General features: G+C 42.6%; 1 protein-coding gene across 2 annotated transcripts in view; it reads right to left on the bottom strand.

The window, feature by feature from the left end:
- AGPAT2 (1-acylglycerol-3-phosphate O-acyltransferase 2) overlaps positions 1 to 14977 on the bottom strand; it is a 453413-nt gene that overhangs the window by 260686 nt on the left and 177750 nt on the right. The gene's annotated exons all lie outside the window — the stretch shown is intronic.

Below are 14977 nucleotides of genomic sequence, written 5' to 3' on the forward strand. Positions count from 1 at the left end.
GCATGGAGAGCATACCCTTCCCACTCGGGTTGCCAAATGCAAAAAAAATAATTGATGGACAGAATGTTGAACAGTGTCAAACATTCACCCCAATACAGAGATCTGGGCCAAAATCCATTGTTTTTCTCCGGCATGGCAGTGCAGGCTGGACTGTTTCCATGAGAAACAGGGTCAAGGCTGATTTGCATATGGCTGGATCCAAACTGGGGTGGTGTAGTGGGCAAAAGAACGATGGGTTTAACCCAGATCTTTTGACTGGGGTGAATGTATGATTTATTCCGCATTCTGTCGTTTGTGTGCGTGAGCAAGTTTTTATGGGCTTTGGTTCCAGATAATAGGACACACAGCTTTTACATGCTCAATCCTAAGACATCAGCGCGGTCTGTACACCAAATCCACAAATCAAGATCCTGATTACAGTGTTCATTGCCCTTATACTAGGCCCCAAAACTAAGACAGGCTCCTAAAAACTTGTATATACACCAAGCAACGGCTACTCCCCATCTGCTTCAATAAGACATACATCGTCACATAGGACAGGGACGAGCTTCAGTGGTTCCTTGTTAGGGCCAGAGAGGTTTCCTCGGCTGGTGCAATATCCTAACTCTCACTAACATAAAGAAGTATTAGCAAAACCAATAGGTTTGTGTTTGTATGGATAGAGGATCACGCAAACCGTACAAAAACAAAACCTATTGAATTTACTAGCGCTTGTTTGCCCTGTACTACTGGAGAGTAAACCGTGGCAAAAAATATGGAAAATGAATGCTATGGAAAATACCGTTTTTCATCCTATATTTTCCTGAAAAAAAACTTCAAGTTGCCTCCTAGTAGTTTCTATATACGTCTCATCTGTAGAAAGATATTTTGGAAATGTAAAAGGTTTACGTATCTTGTCTCCTACTATAGCCTGAAATGTTACCATAAGAGGATTGTGATCAGAGGTAATACGTGGGTATATCATTATATCAGCTGTTGCAGAAATCCCGTTTGAAACCCACGCCATATCTATTCTTGAATAAGAATGATGTGGAGATAAATAATAGGTATATCCTGCAATGTTAGGATATAAGTATCTCCACAGTTCTTTTACCAACTATTAACGGGCCAGCTCCACTATCGCAGCTCTTGTTTTAGACATTCTGTGGGTGGGCGTTTGTCTACTTGTATCTATATTATAATCCATAATGCAGTTGAAATCACCCATAATCAGCTTCTCTCCTTCCCAATGTAATAATTCCATATTTAGAGCATCAAAAAGTGATGGTCCATCTACATTAGAGCCATATATACCAAATATTACCTCGTATTTCAACCTGTGCAATTGCCCATCTCCCATCCCGATCTGCCATAGCTTTTTGTATCACGCACAAAAATACCTTTTGCTTCAATATAGCCACTCCTCTAATAGAACAAGACTGCCCGGTACAGACAATAGTTTCATAGCCCAATTGTACTAAAAGTTTACGATCTTTATTTGAAAAATGTGTTTCTGTTAACAGAGCGAACTGAGGGTTATGTGTCTTTAACTCTTCCCGTACCAGCTGCCTCTTAAGTTTACTATTTAGACCGGCGACATTCCATATTATACACTTAATTTGACCCATCATCACAATGTTTCTTTTTCCCTTTCATGTAGCCCATTGTATTTAATTTCCACCTTTTAACATTTATTCTTTTCCATTCATGTTCCTCCTTCCCTGCTATAAACAGATTCATACTTGTTGATTTTATTTTCCATATTTTCCCCCACCTTAACCCTTCCCAAAAACCTACTAGTCAACCCAGCCCCTACCTTAGGAGAGGAATTACCCCCCTTGAAGAAAGTGCTACAAAGGCAGCCAAAAGAAGACAGGTCCCCCTAAACCCAAACCCTCACCCGAAAACCCAGCGCCTGTAGCCGTAAAAGTTGAACAATCTCTGCCTAATCATTCATTTAGCATTCATTTCAACTCATTTCTTCCCACCCTTCTCATGTTGCCATTTACTGATAGCCTCCTTAGCCTCTTCGACAATAGAGAAAAAATGCGTTTGACCACCTCTCAAAACCTTCAACCGTGCTGGCTCTTGTAAAAACACTTTTGCATTTAAGGATTTCATAGGTTCAATTAACTGCTGCATTTGCCATCTCCTATCCATTGAAGCTTCACACAGATCTGATCGCACAAAAAAGGTAACAGCATCAGTTGTTATAGGAGAACTTGGGCGGGCTCTTAGATATACAGCCTGACGAAACAAGAAGTTGCCAAAATAAATTAACAGAGGCCTAGGAAACTGAGACCCTTGTCTCTGAGGCCCAAGAGGGAGTCTATGTGCCCGCTGTATCTGGCTATCCCAGTTCCAGTCAACCAGATCTGGGAATGCCTTCTGAAAAAGCAGTACCAAATATGCCCGGGGGTCTGCACCCTCTTTTCCCTGTGGAACACCAAATAGTCTCAAGTTGTGCCGACGTTGACAATACTCTAAATCCTCCACCTTGAGCTGCAATGCTCTGATTGAAGTGTTGTGAGTCTGCGTTTGTTCGATTGTCTGTGACACAGCTTCCTCAGTGTCTGCCACACACTGCTGGAGGTCTACAATGTCTTTTACAAGAGTGTCGATCTTAAGTGTTGCTGTCTGTAAGGCCTGTTGGATGCCCTGGTTGTCCGTTCTGAGTTGTGAGTAGTGCTCCTGAGCTTCTTCTCTCTAATATTTTAGAGCTTTAAAGATTAAAGACAATAATGGTTCTGACTGAAAACTAGACTGCTCTATTGACATTAAATCAGAGTTCACAACATCAGTTCCAGAAACTTCTGTGATATCAAGTGATGCTGATTGCATAGAGGCAATAGGGGCAATAGAGGCAATAGAGACAATATCTATGTCTTTTCCCATATCGTCCACTATATTGTCTTTGTTCTGAGATAATTTTGTCGGGCTACTCCCGGAAAGACGAGAGACCAAAGATTTCACCCCACCCTTTGTTTGGACCCAACGACCGAGGGAGGTATCATTAAGTATCTCTTTATTGCGTGGCAAGCCACCTTGTTGATCAGGTTTGGTCGGTGTCCTCTTATTATTACCCCTGTATGCATAGATTTTGTGGTTACATTCTTCTTCTTAACCACAGACTTTGGTGTTTTCCTTGTATATAGCCTATCATAATATGGGATACGTGGAAAGCAGTTATTCGGGGAACAACACGGCAGTATGTACTACAGCAAAATTTTAAAAAATCAAAATCGAGGAGGGTATCTTGACTATAAGACAGGCTGAAATAGAGCATATGAATTAGGTCCGGCTTGGACTATCTAACCAGGATGAGCTATTACGAAAATTAATTGATTTGAGGGTGGCTGCCAAAAAGGTACTAAGGGAAAGAATGGTTGCAAGATATAATAAGTATTGTGCTTCACAGTACGAGTTTGGAGAACATATGGGAAAAGTCCTTGATCATAAGGTAGCTGACGATCGGGCCAAAACTTATATTAAAGAGATAAAGACGGCAAATGGGATGACCTATACAGAGCCGAAAGAGATCCTAGAACAATTTTCTGCTTTTTATCAGAAATTATACACTTCTGATACTGTAACAAATGAGGAAGATATACAACAGTATCTTCAAAACATATACCTGCCAAAGTTGAAAGAGGAAGATATTGTTACAATAGGTAATGATATTGGCAAGGAGGAAATATCAGCACTTCTCTCGGGAAAAGCAACAGGGAAAGACTCCTTACCTCTGGAGTTTTATAAAGTATTTAAAGAGCAGTTAATTGAACCATTTGGAGAGGTAATACAATTTATTGGTAATCATGGTACAGTACCTGAATCTTGGAATTTGACACGAATAGTTTTGTTTTTTTAAAGAAAAATAAGCCTTCTAATGAGTATGGCTCATATAGGCCTATTTCACTTATTAATTCTGATGCAAAAATATTTGCCAAAATTCTTGCTACCCGACTGGCACCAGCTATGTCAGATCTTGTCTCAGTACATCAACAAGGTTTTATTCAAGGAAGGGAGACTACGGCTCATATAAACACTGCTATCTCTGCCTTTGATCTGGCTGAAAAAAATGATATTCCATTAGGTATGTTGCTCTTTAGACGCGGAAAATGCGTACAATAGGGTTAATTGGAAGTTTTTATAGGCTGTACTGGAAAAAAATGGGGATTTGGAAAAATTTTAAACAGTGGATTCAGGCTCTATATGGTAAACCACAAGCAAAATTAATGTACTCGGGGATACAATCAGAAGTATTTTCAATCTTTCGTGGCACGCAACAAGGATGTCTACTTTCTCCCCTTTTATTTGCCCTTTATATTGAACCGCTTATTTTTTCATTACAATCCAATCTTCAAATGATACCACTACAGCCGGGTGTAAATTCATTAATGGTAATTGCCTATGAAGACGACATAGCGATTTTCACAACTAAACCAATAGGAGCAATGGAGGAAATTGAAAAAGAAGCAGCTGGGTTTGGCGTAGTAGCCGGTTATAAACTTAACACCCTAAAAACTCAGATACTCTTAAACTTTACACCTAGGTAATCCATAAGGTGGCTATGTATCTGGGGGTTAGACTATCTTCACAAATCAGTCAAATAGTCTCTTTGAACAAGGAGTCTTTGATAAAGGAAACAGCCATTTTGTTAAAAAAAATGTCATAAACTTCCCATTGGCATTGTAGGCCGGACTAATATCATCTAAATGAAAATACTTTCAAAAAACTTTTGTATTTTTTTTGGGCCATCCCTCTGAGGGTCCCTAGTATTTTTTTAAAAAGATTAGATGGTCTTTTTAGTAGTTTTATTTGGGGCTATAAGAGGGCACAGAGAGCAATGGATTTACTGAAATGTCCTTTTGATCAGGGTGGTATAGATTTTCCAGATTTTAAGATGTATTTTTGGTCTGCATTTGCGGGTCATTTTCGGAGTTTTAGTTCCTTCATGCACCACCTTTTTTCATCAATTACTATTGGCAGAAAATAGCTCGATGTATCTGTTTAAAATTACTGCTCAAATTATTTCAAGCGTGTTAAGTTTAAGACTTTACGGGATACTATGTCCATCTGGAAAGCTATTTTGATCAGATGTGATTTATCATACTATCATGATAAACTTCCTTTGTGGGGGAACCCAATCTTTCCTGAGATTTTTCAGGACACTGTACTTAAACGATGGGCTGATTTTGGTATTTTAACACTCGGGGATTTGTAGGATCATAGTGGTTTTGCTTTTTTTGAAAATTTGCAACTTTTGTTCAAGTTACCAGGGCATATGTTTTTTAAATATTTAAAAATCAAGAATTATCTGTTGACACATTTAAAACTGACGAATATAACTAAGTCAGAGATATGGGATAATATTTATCAGGATAAAGTTAAATCTATAAACAGTTATATGTTCAAATTTTTCATTAGTTATAGAAAAGGGGATGGTAATAAACTAGCCGAGAAATTGAGTATATTATTGGGGGGGGGCGGGGGGTGGAAGGTTACGGCAAACAATATAGAGCAAAGTCTAAGGGTAGTTAAGAAATCTGTACATGCTACCAATCTACAAATGCAGCAGTTCCGTACTATCTGTACCCTTTATTACACACCTGAGAAAATAGCTAAATTGCCTGTTATGGGATCAGCTAGTACGCGAGTAAAATGCCCTAAATGTGATCTTTTTGCTGCAAATATAATACATATGTTTGTAGAGTGTCCTAAATTTGATAACTTTTGGCAAAAGGTAGGTCAAATCTGTTCTCAAAAGTTAGGGATAGATTTTTTCCTTACTGTGAGGGATATCATGTTGGGGCCGGAAACTTTCAATCATAGTTATACTATGATTGAATATACTGATTTGGTTGGTAATAGCTAGATTGGGGATTGCCCGAGTTTGGATAAGTCCGAACCCTTCAAATATAAGTGATTGGTGGATATTGATGAAGGAAATATATGGAATGGAATACACTCTGGCAAATGCAAGGGGAACGCAAGCTTTGAATAAATTAAAATCTATATGGGGATTTATATAATAATGTATAGATAAGAACTAGGATCGAGGGTATTTGAGAATTCACTGTCTTTGGTTGTCTTTTTTCTGTTAAGTTATTTTATTTGGGATATATCTAATCCTACCTGCTATTGGTCCTATATGCCGACTTGTTGATGAATAAAGATATTAAAAAAGAAAAAATGTTAAAAAAGGAAAATATTTTTTTTTTTCTGTAGCATCCATTTTTACAGCTCCGAAGCAATAGAAGCTAACGGCTGAATAAACCTGACCCAAGCCTATCAGGTCCAGATTACAAAGTGTTCACCATGAACGGCACAAGCGCCATAAAATTGAAATAAAAAAATTAATTAATCTAACTTGATTGATGCATCCTTTTGAAAGTGGCAAGATCAAACTTAAGAAAGCCCGCCATGTATGAGGCTGGTGAAGTACTAAACTGACTGCACGAGCCAGATTATTAATAATCCAAACACTGGCCCTGTGACCTTATGCTGCAGGTGCCACTCTCATACCAAGTCTCAGGACGTCCTGAACGAGGCTGCAGACATCGTTTGAGGGATATTTTCGAAGCTAGAAACAAGGAATGGGATCGTTAGATCATTGATGTCAATGAACTCAAAGTTTTGAAAAGGTGGGCAGCGCCACATTGGGAGCACTAGGACCGCTGTGCAGACGAGGGAGCCCTGGTTCTAGGACAGTCAAGGACATACATGACCCCTGCGGATTTCAGCAGCTTTCCTCGGAGGCCAGTCCTTGCTGCTGCAGCTCCAGGCCCCGAAGCCGAGCTAGAAGAGATGTAGTCTGCACTCTCTGCCTCCAGGGCCTGGGGATCTTCAGACCTGAGGTGTCCCTCCTTGTGGTCTGATCACAAACCGGCAACATTCACCCCGCTACAAGCAGGCACCAGGGACCTACATTCCTGGTTTTGGCAGCAAATGGCGGGTCTGTTTAGGGAAGAGCCAAAGTGGCTGAAATAAATAAAGCCAATGAACCCCCAGAACATGGCTGGCCACTATGCCCTAGAATATGTCCACTGTTTCACAAAATATACCCACAATTATAGAAAATATTTCATGGTAAAAGAGAAAATGCAGGTACTTGGACACAATCACGCCATCATTAAGCCACAGAGCAGGCTATAACAACGCCACGGACTGTGTGTAATACAGCCAGGATATAGATGACAGATGAACAAGTCTTGCACCATTAAGTACCCCGTCATTGCTCACATTTTTACGAGTTTATCAGTGGCTAACTCACAGAGCACGCATCTTGGTTGCTGAAATCATGATAAAAATGTTGATTTTGCCAAAGGCACGTATTCTTCTTAGGCTTATTTATTCATCGGTGTTTACACAGCTCTGTTTATAAACGCTTGCCTGTTTATTTGTTGGCTCGCATAGGGTGGGGCAGAACACGGATTGGGCACTATGGTAGGGAGGAGTCTTCTACTGAGGGATTGGGGTCTCTCTTCCCTCGGTTCATAGTCCCTACCCAGCCACATTCCAGACCCCTTTCTGTAACCAACTCACCAGAAATGCAGGGAATACTGTACTTTTTCTCACATTTGACAGCTAATGGTACGACGTACAACTACTGGGAAATCTTTACTATAAAGTACAAGGCAGAGTTTTGATTTCAAACGCACAGTTTGGGGTAAAATATTTGAAACTTTAGAACGAACCATTGTGAATTACGTGACGCCAGGAGAGGAGAGAGATGATGAGAGGGGGAGAGAGAGGGAGGGAGATGCTACAGGGCACAACCCTGAAAAGTAATGCAGAGCAAACGGATGACCGACAGAAATCTCTTAGAATTGTTTCATGGTGGTCGCAGCTGTTCTGTGTGCAACAGATGGATCTACCTACTCACTCAACGTTTGGGCGAAGACTACCGGTTCTGGGCATTGAAATCACTACCGCTGACAGTTTCATATGCTTACAGTATACTTACCATACACGGATGTTGCTATTAAAAATGTCAATAATATATATATATATATTTTTAAATACAATACACGGATTATGTTACATAAGCACTGATCCGTAAAAAGAAATTTACGCTAAAATAGTTTAACACTTTGGCGTACAGTATCGCTGTACATCTCAAATGCTACGTATATGGATAATCATACAATAGTACAGTAACTCAAGCGAGCATGCTGTACAATGTACGGAAGTGATGCAAGAACAACAGTGGCTTGACGTCTGCCCTGATGACACCACTTGCAAGGTGCGCTCACGCTGGGCTTCAGGCTCAGTTGGACTGGCTCAGTTGTACCGTGGCGATGAAGATGTGTTTCTATTACTCATCTCTCACCCCTTCAAAGAAGCGCATCTTCTGTGAATCCTGCAGCAACTTTGGTAAAACAGCACCTGTTTGACTTAAGTCAACAGCCAGATCTCGTGACAACAGAGTGCGCAAGTGCCACACACTTTTTTTTATTTCAAAGGTTGTGTAAAGCGTGAGCATGTCCCGTCCGGTATCAGAGCGCTGCACATAGAAGCAGACAAGATAAACAGCTGTCTCAGTTTGGACGATACCATCTCCCCGGGACCCTGTCCATCATTGGCCCAGCCTGGCTCCAATCGTGGCTTGTAAATGAGGTCTGATCTAAAGGCGGATGCATCGTGATACAGAAAATGTTGTTACCATTACTAAGGAGATGGGTCTCTTCATCAACCTAAGGCCTCACGCGAGACTTGGAATTACAATCATTGAGAAGAGTGAGCAGCCCCGCGTGCAGACAGTGCGCAGTCATTCATAGAAAAGTGCGCTTATCTCCAGAATGACTGCGGCATGATCCCCAATACGATCTCGAATGCCGGATGTTTTGCCCACTCTGGAAACAAAACATAGAGATATATATGTCAGCATTGAGTGATTCCTAGGCAACACCAGGTTATATGTTTTGGAATGCGTACATGGTGAACAGAATATAGGCAAATATAAGGCGTAAAGACGCCGTTTCCTATATGCATGCACTCGTGGTATATATTTTGAATACAAACAAATGTACTGTGAAATAACTGCCTATGTATATGCAACTTTTATTTTTCAATAAAAATCTTTTAATCAAAAAAAAAAAAAGAAAACAGTTAGGCAAACTATATGTTTCAGCTTCTCCTCTCTCTCAGACATGCACACTTCTTTAACACATAACAAGAACTATTCAGTCAATCTTCCAAACTGCCCCTAGTGTTGACACCTTCCTGATAACAATAGTAAGGAGTTGGTGCGTCTTTTCTTACCTCAAGTTATGCTTCAAAAATGGATGTACGTTATTACAACGCATGCTTTTACCACGCATGCCTTTACAACGCAGGTTTTTCAACGCAAGTCGTTACAACGACTTGCGTTGGGGGGTGCTGGATAGTGAATAGTTTAATTTACTATTCCAACTCCAGTCCCCGTGGATAGTAGGGAAGGTGTTGGATAGTAAATTAAACTATTACCTATCCTAGAGCGCCCCCAGCGCAATTCGTTGTAATGACTTGCGTTGAAAAACTTGCGTTGTAAAGGTACTGCGTTGTAAAAGTTGCTTCGTAAAGGATGTTTCCCTTCAAAAAGTATAGAACTTTGACCTATAAAATAAAATGAGCGCACACTGCCCATTTAATCTATATTCCTTGGCTCTTTAGCAAACATACCAGATAGGTATAACTACACACAGTGCTGGCAAATTCTTGTACCTTTAATATCATGTGTCACCAATGAAACCAACTCTGAGTAAGTTACTGCTACATTATGTGCACTCCCGCCTGCTGCTCCCTCATATTCAGAAAAAGAAACAATTGAATGTCACAGAAAACAACTACAATAGTTTATATCAAACATCTTCTGTGAATAACCTGCACATTCTAACTAAGAAGATATAGTTGGTTTTATAATATATCTTCAGATCTAAATATTAATACAAAAGCTTGCATGCTCTCAGAGCAGTCACAAGGCTGTGCGATCCCAGAGTGAAATGAGTTACCGAGGCGGCAGGAGGTCAGGTAGGTTAACAGACCTGCAGATCCTACGACACTATTTCACGTATCCCCTCTGCTGTGCCTCATGGGCAGGGCCGGACTGGCCATAGCGGGCACCGGGTGTTTCCCCGGTAGGCCGCTAGGGTGGGGGCCGTTTTTGTTACAGGGGGTCAGCAATATCAGCCCCCGGTAACAAAATCGGCCAAAAACGGCCCTCGCAAAGTGCTCGGCTGCACTCCCCCCTCACCCCAGGGGGAGGCAGCTGAGCAGTTTGCCAGGGCCGGTTTCTGTTCCCAGTCCGGCCCTGCTCATGGGCCACCAACCCCGTTTTGTATAGATTATTTTACTCTATCAAGTGGCACCACGTCTAATTGAGAGGCCACTATACTAGCACTCACTGCACCCTTTTTAACTGGTCAGGAAGATGTGCAAGGGATCTCCTCCTGAGACCATGAACTGCGCGAAACATGTCGACCTTCAACATTCCTAATATGGGTATGATACTTGTCTAGCTACTGAGGGCCATTACCACCCTCAAGCAGCACAACCTTTTGATTTTTTACTGATGACAGAGGGGCTATTCCCTATTACATTTACTAGTTACCCCTCCAGCCATCTTTTAACTTCACGCTAGGACACCACTGCCACACAGACCCGCACACACCCTTTCTTACTCAAAAGATCTCTAATAAAGTGGCCCTTCGGGGGACCAGTAGGGGGATTGCACCGCCGGCCCAATGAGGAGCATTGCTCAATGATGAAGCATGATATCCTTCGGGGTGTGTAAGGGCACCAGGACAAGGAGACACTGTCCCCACGCACTATCATTTGAGAAAAACTTTACATTCCCACCTCCTACTCGACTTCTCTCTCAGAGGAACTGGCCCATTTCCAGAAAATTGAGGCCTCCCTGCAAGGCCCCTGTATACTCCTAACCTTGCCCACCTACCATTGCCTGAATGTGATGGCCTGGCATCGGAGGAGTCAGGGACAAGACAATGCTTCTGGGCAAAGCTGGCCCCATGGGGTGGGGGCGAGGTAAGAATGACCCAAGAAATAGAGCAACACCTGGCCCGAGTAAGGCAGATTGTCACACTTACCCCTGTCACCCATCATCGTTTGAAGCGCGATGGCCGGGCAGAAATGAACGAGAGGCCTAAAAAAAAAACATGTGCCTCCTAGGCACCGAACCATCGCCCAATGCCGGACTGCTCGCCTTCCCAATCCGACACTGGTGGTCTTGGTGCACCTGCAGAGCACAATAGCTCAGGTGTTTCATGTTTATAGACATATATCATGCTAAAGTAAGGGGATATATTTAATTAAGTCAATTGGGTATCGGATTCGATTTAGTCACAGCTGCAGCTACACAGGGCAGTGAAGCGGTCATGATTAAAAAACATCTGGTGATGAAGACAATCTGATTAAAAAGCATCTGATGATGAAGACAGTCTGCCACAAAATGGATAATTTAGGAAGTGGGGTCATGGGAGAACTACAGCTTCAGAAATTAAAATAATCGTAGGAATTTTTGACAGATCCATATCTGATGGACTGATAGTTAGATCTCATTGCTGACAGTCAGTTGTATTTGATTCCCAGACACTGTGGATCGGGATTTCAATACCACACTGGAGCAATGAAAGTTCATAAGAAGCTATGCCTGTTAAGACAGGCAAGGAGGCTAGGAGTAGGAACTGCTTCCTTTACTTTAGTCACTCAGCAGGCAAAAGTCACAACACAACATTACAAAGGACCAGGATATTAGAACAAACATCATTTAACCTAAACATGAATCAGCGTTTGGAGCAGTGCTCAAAGCCCAGGATCGTGAACACAGCTTCTCTTTTGTTGCAGCTAACAACAAAGATAAGTGTTTTTCTATTTTCTCTGGCTGTGGTCCCTTCGCAATCGCCTCCAGACAGGAAAGCACTTTAGCTCAGCGACACTGTTGAGGTATTGAGCTGTTTAGGAGTATGCACATCTTCATTAGCCAGCGCCTTGCATTTCAGGAGGAGAGGGACTATCGAGGCCCCCAGCCAGTGTACCACAGTAGAGCATGTGGCTTTCCTTTTTAGGTCTCGCATGCGCTGCACGCCTTGGCGAGATCTATAGTTGTTGCTTTTCTGTCTGTTTCCTCGGAAGAGGGGTTTGTGTCCGTCCTGTCTCCTTTAGGCCCTGCCCACCCTGACTGGAGATTCTGCTCGTGCACGGCATCAGCGCAACACAGGACCTTCAGGCAGTCTCCTAACACGGGCCGCCCTCACTCCCGCAGCCTGCCCAGGCCGCCGCACACTCACCGGTGTGTCCCTCCCTCTTTTCTCCATTGCCTTTTTCCTTTCCTGACTCATCACCTCATTTTGCTTTCTTATACTCGATCTTTTTCTCGTCTGTCGTGTCTTTCTTGTACTCTCAGGGCTCCTCTCGGTCTCTCTCCAACACGGTCTATCTCATCTCTTTCTGTTTCTCCTTTTGTCTCGTCCTTACTTCCTCCATCCATGTTTGTCTGTTTCTCACATCCTTCACAATGCATCTTCTCTCCGGCTCGACTCGCATCAGTCCCCCTCTTTCCCGCCTGTCTCATGTTGCCACCCCACCTACTCCCTGGGTATCTGCCATGCGCATCTCTCACACCCCGTTTCTCCCTCCCCCCACACACACTTCCCTCTCTCTTGTCCCCCACAGGTTCGTTTCTCTCCTCCCTTTGCATATTTCTCTCTACTCTCTTCCTCCATGTGTCTGTGTTGCTCATGTTCGCCCCCGCTACCTCTGTATATTTATTTCTAACTGGCTGTGACCACGTAGACATTATGTAACAAATGCTGATTGAATAACACATGTTTTTAATGTATTCCCTTATAGTAAAAAGCACCCCTTAAGTAGTCGCAATGTCCGGGTTGGACGGGGAGGGGCTGGCTGCAGGGGCTCTGGGCTAACCGGTCTTACCACTCGTTCTGGTCCTGCAGCGGGTGTTAGGATAGGCGAGGGTGTGATGATCAGTGGAGACGTGGGAGTGACTGGTTAACATGCAGGAAGCGGTTATTTTCCACACAGGCCAAAAGAGCCGGGAAACAGCCTATTCCAGTTAAAAGTCTAGTTTGCAGCAGTTGAGTGTTGTAGTTGGGGTTGAAAGGTTATTGAGAGTCAATGTGATGTTAGATGCATGTTTGCATCTGGTTGTGGTGACCAATGGAGTTTACAGTTCAGAGGAAACTTAATCAGGTTAGTTGTTGATTATTATCATAACTATTGTATGCTTAGTGATTTCTGTGTAATAAAGCATCGCAGTATTTTATATTAAGTGATTTGTGTATGTTTTCTACACCGAAATAAAATCAACATAAATATTTTTTTAAATTTCCAAGTTATGAGTGTTGTGCAGCAGACTCTGCCCAGCCTTTCTCCCTTAAAACCTGGCAATTTATTTCCTGTCCTGTAACGTTCCCTTTCCCATCCCTTGAAAGAAACATGCCTGCACGCATGTTACTGACTCTATCCAGTCTAACTGGCCTTTCAAAGCCACTGGCCTTGCCCGACGCGCGACTCCCTCCCAACCTTTCTGTAACACCAGTCTCTGTGCACCCATTGTGACTAACTTTACCACTGCCCTACTAGCCTTTCAAAGATTGTTGTCTCTGGCGTGACCCATGGCTAACACCGTGCCAGCCTGTTGGATTCACCTGTCTTTGTAAAAGCCATGTGACTAACTCGGTCACTGCCCTATTGGCTTGTGAGTCGCAATGTGCCAGGCTTTAGTGTCTCTACTCAGAGAGTAAGTGTGGGAGGCCAGAACCACCAGTGGGGATCATGAGTCGTAGTGTGGCTGGTTTAAGTGTCTCTACTCAGAGAGTAAGTGTGGGAGGCCAGAACCACCAGTGGGGATCATGAGTCGTAGTGTGGCTGGTTTAAGTGTCTACTCAGAGAGTAAGTAGGAGGGCAGAACAAGTAGTGGGCCTAGTGTGCTGTAGTATGCCTGGTTTTAGTGTATCTACTCCGAGAATTTGTTATTGGCTTGTGTCATTGTACTTCATAAATACTGGCTTCTGATTCGTCAATAGGCTTGTTAGTCCCTCCTTAGTACAGCCTTGTCTTCATTTGTAACGGGAAACATCCTTTACAATGCATCTTTTAAAACGCAGTGCCTTTACGATTCAACTTTTACAACGCAAACCATTACAACGCATTGCGCTGGGGGGCGCTCTAGGATAGGGAATAAGTTTAATTTACTATCCAACACCTTCCATAGTGTGCACGGGGATTGGAGTTAGAATAGTAAATTAAACTATTAACTATCCAGCACCCCAAAGCGCTATGCGTTGTAAAGGTTTGCGATGTAAAAACCGCGTTGTAAAGGCATGCGTGGTAAAAGCATGCGTTGTAACGTCATACATCCTTTGTAACCTCCCAAGAGAACTGACCCTTTTACTTCAGTTGTTACACGGTACGTCTTATTTACTCTGTAAGCACTATTTTCCGTAATGGTTTCTCCTACTGCAGGCACTACATGCTTTCCTGCAACATTCAGCGCGCCATGTGTGCATTCATGGGGCGCTTTTACAAAAAAAAAAGCATTTGTTTGTCAATTTGACAAACAAATAAGTTTTTGGATAAAGGCGCCCCATATCACGCTTTCAGTTTAATAGAGGCCGCTGACCTTTCTTTAGACATGGCTTGTCTAAAGAAAGGGGTGTGGCCACTAGTGAACGCGCGGCATGGGGCGCTTGTAATCAACAGCCATTTGCAATGCAATAGGTCTTGCATTTTAGAAACTTTGACCAGTTGGTATTGTCAATGACAATGCCTTTTATTATTGCAGGTTTTTTTAAACCCAAATAAAAGGCTTTGTATTTTACAATGCCACTAGCTCAAAATCTCGCAATTGTGAGACCTATTGGATTGGAAATGCTTGTTGTCAGTGTAGGCGGGGCCTCCGATGCGCTGCATCCGGCAGAGGGATGCTGGTGCCCAGCACCATGGTACATACATCAGTCTTCCATGAAAAAAGGGCAGG

Source organism: Lissotriton vulgaris, chromosome 5 (genome assembly GCF_964263255.1).
Source record: "Lissotriton vulgaris chromosome 5, aLisVul1.2, whole genome shotgun sequence".
Lineage (NCBI taxonomy): Eukaryota > Metazoa > Chordata > Amphibia > Caudata > Salamandridae > Lissotriton > Lissotriton vulgaris.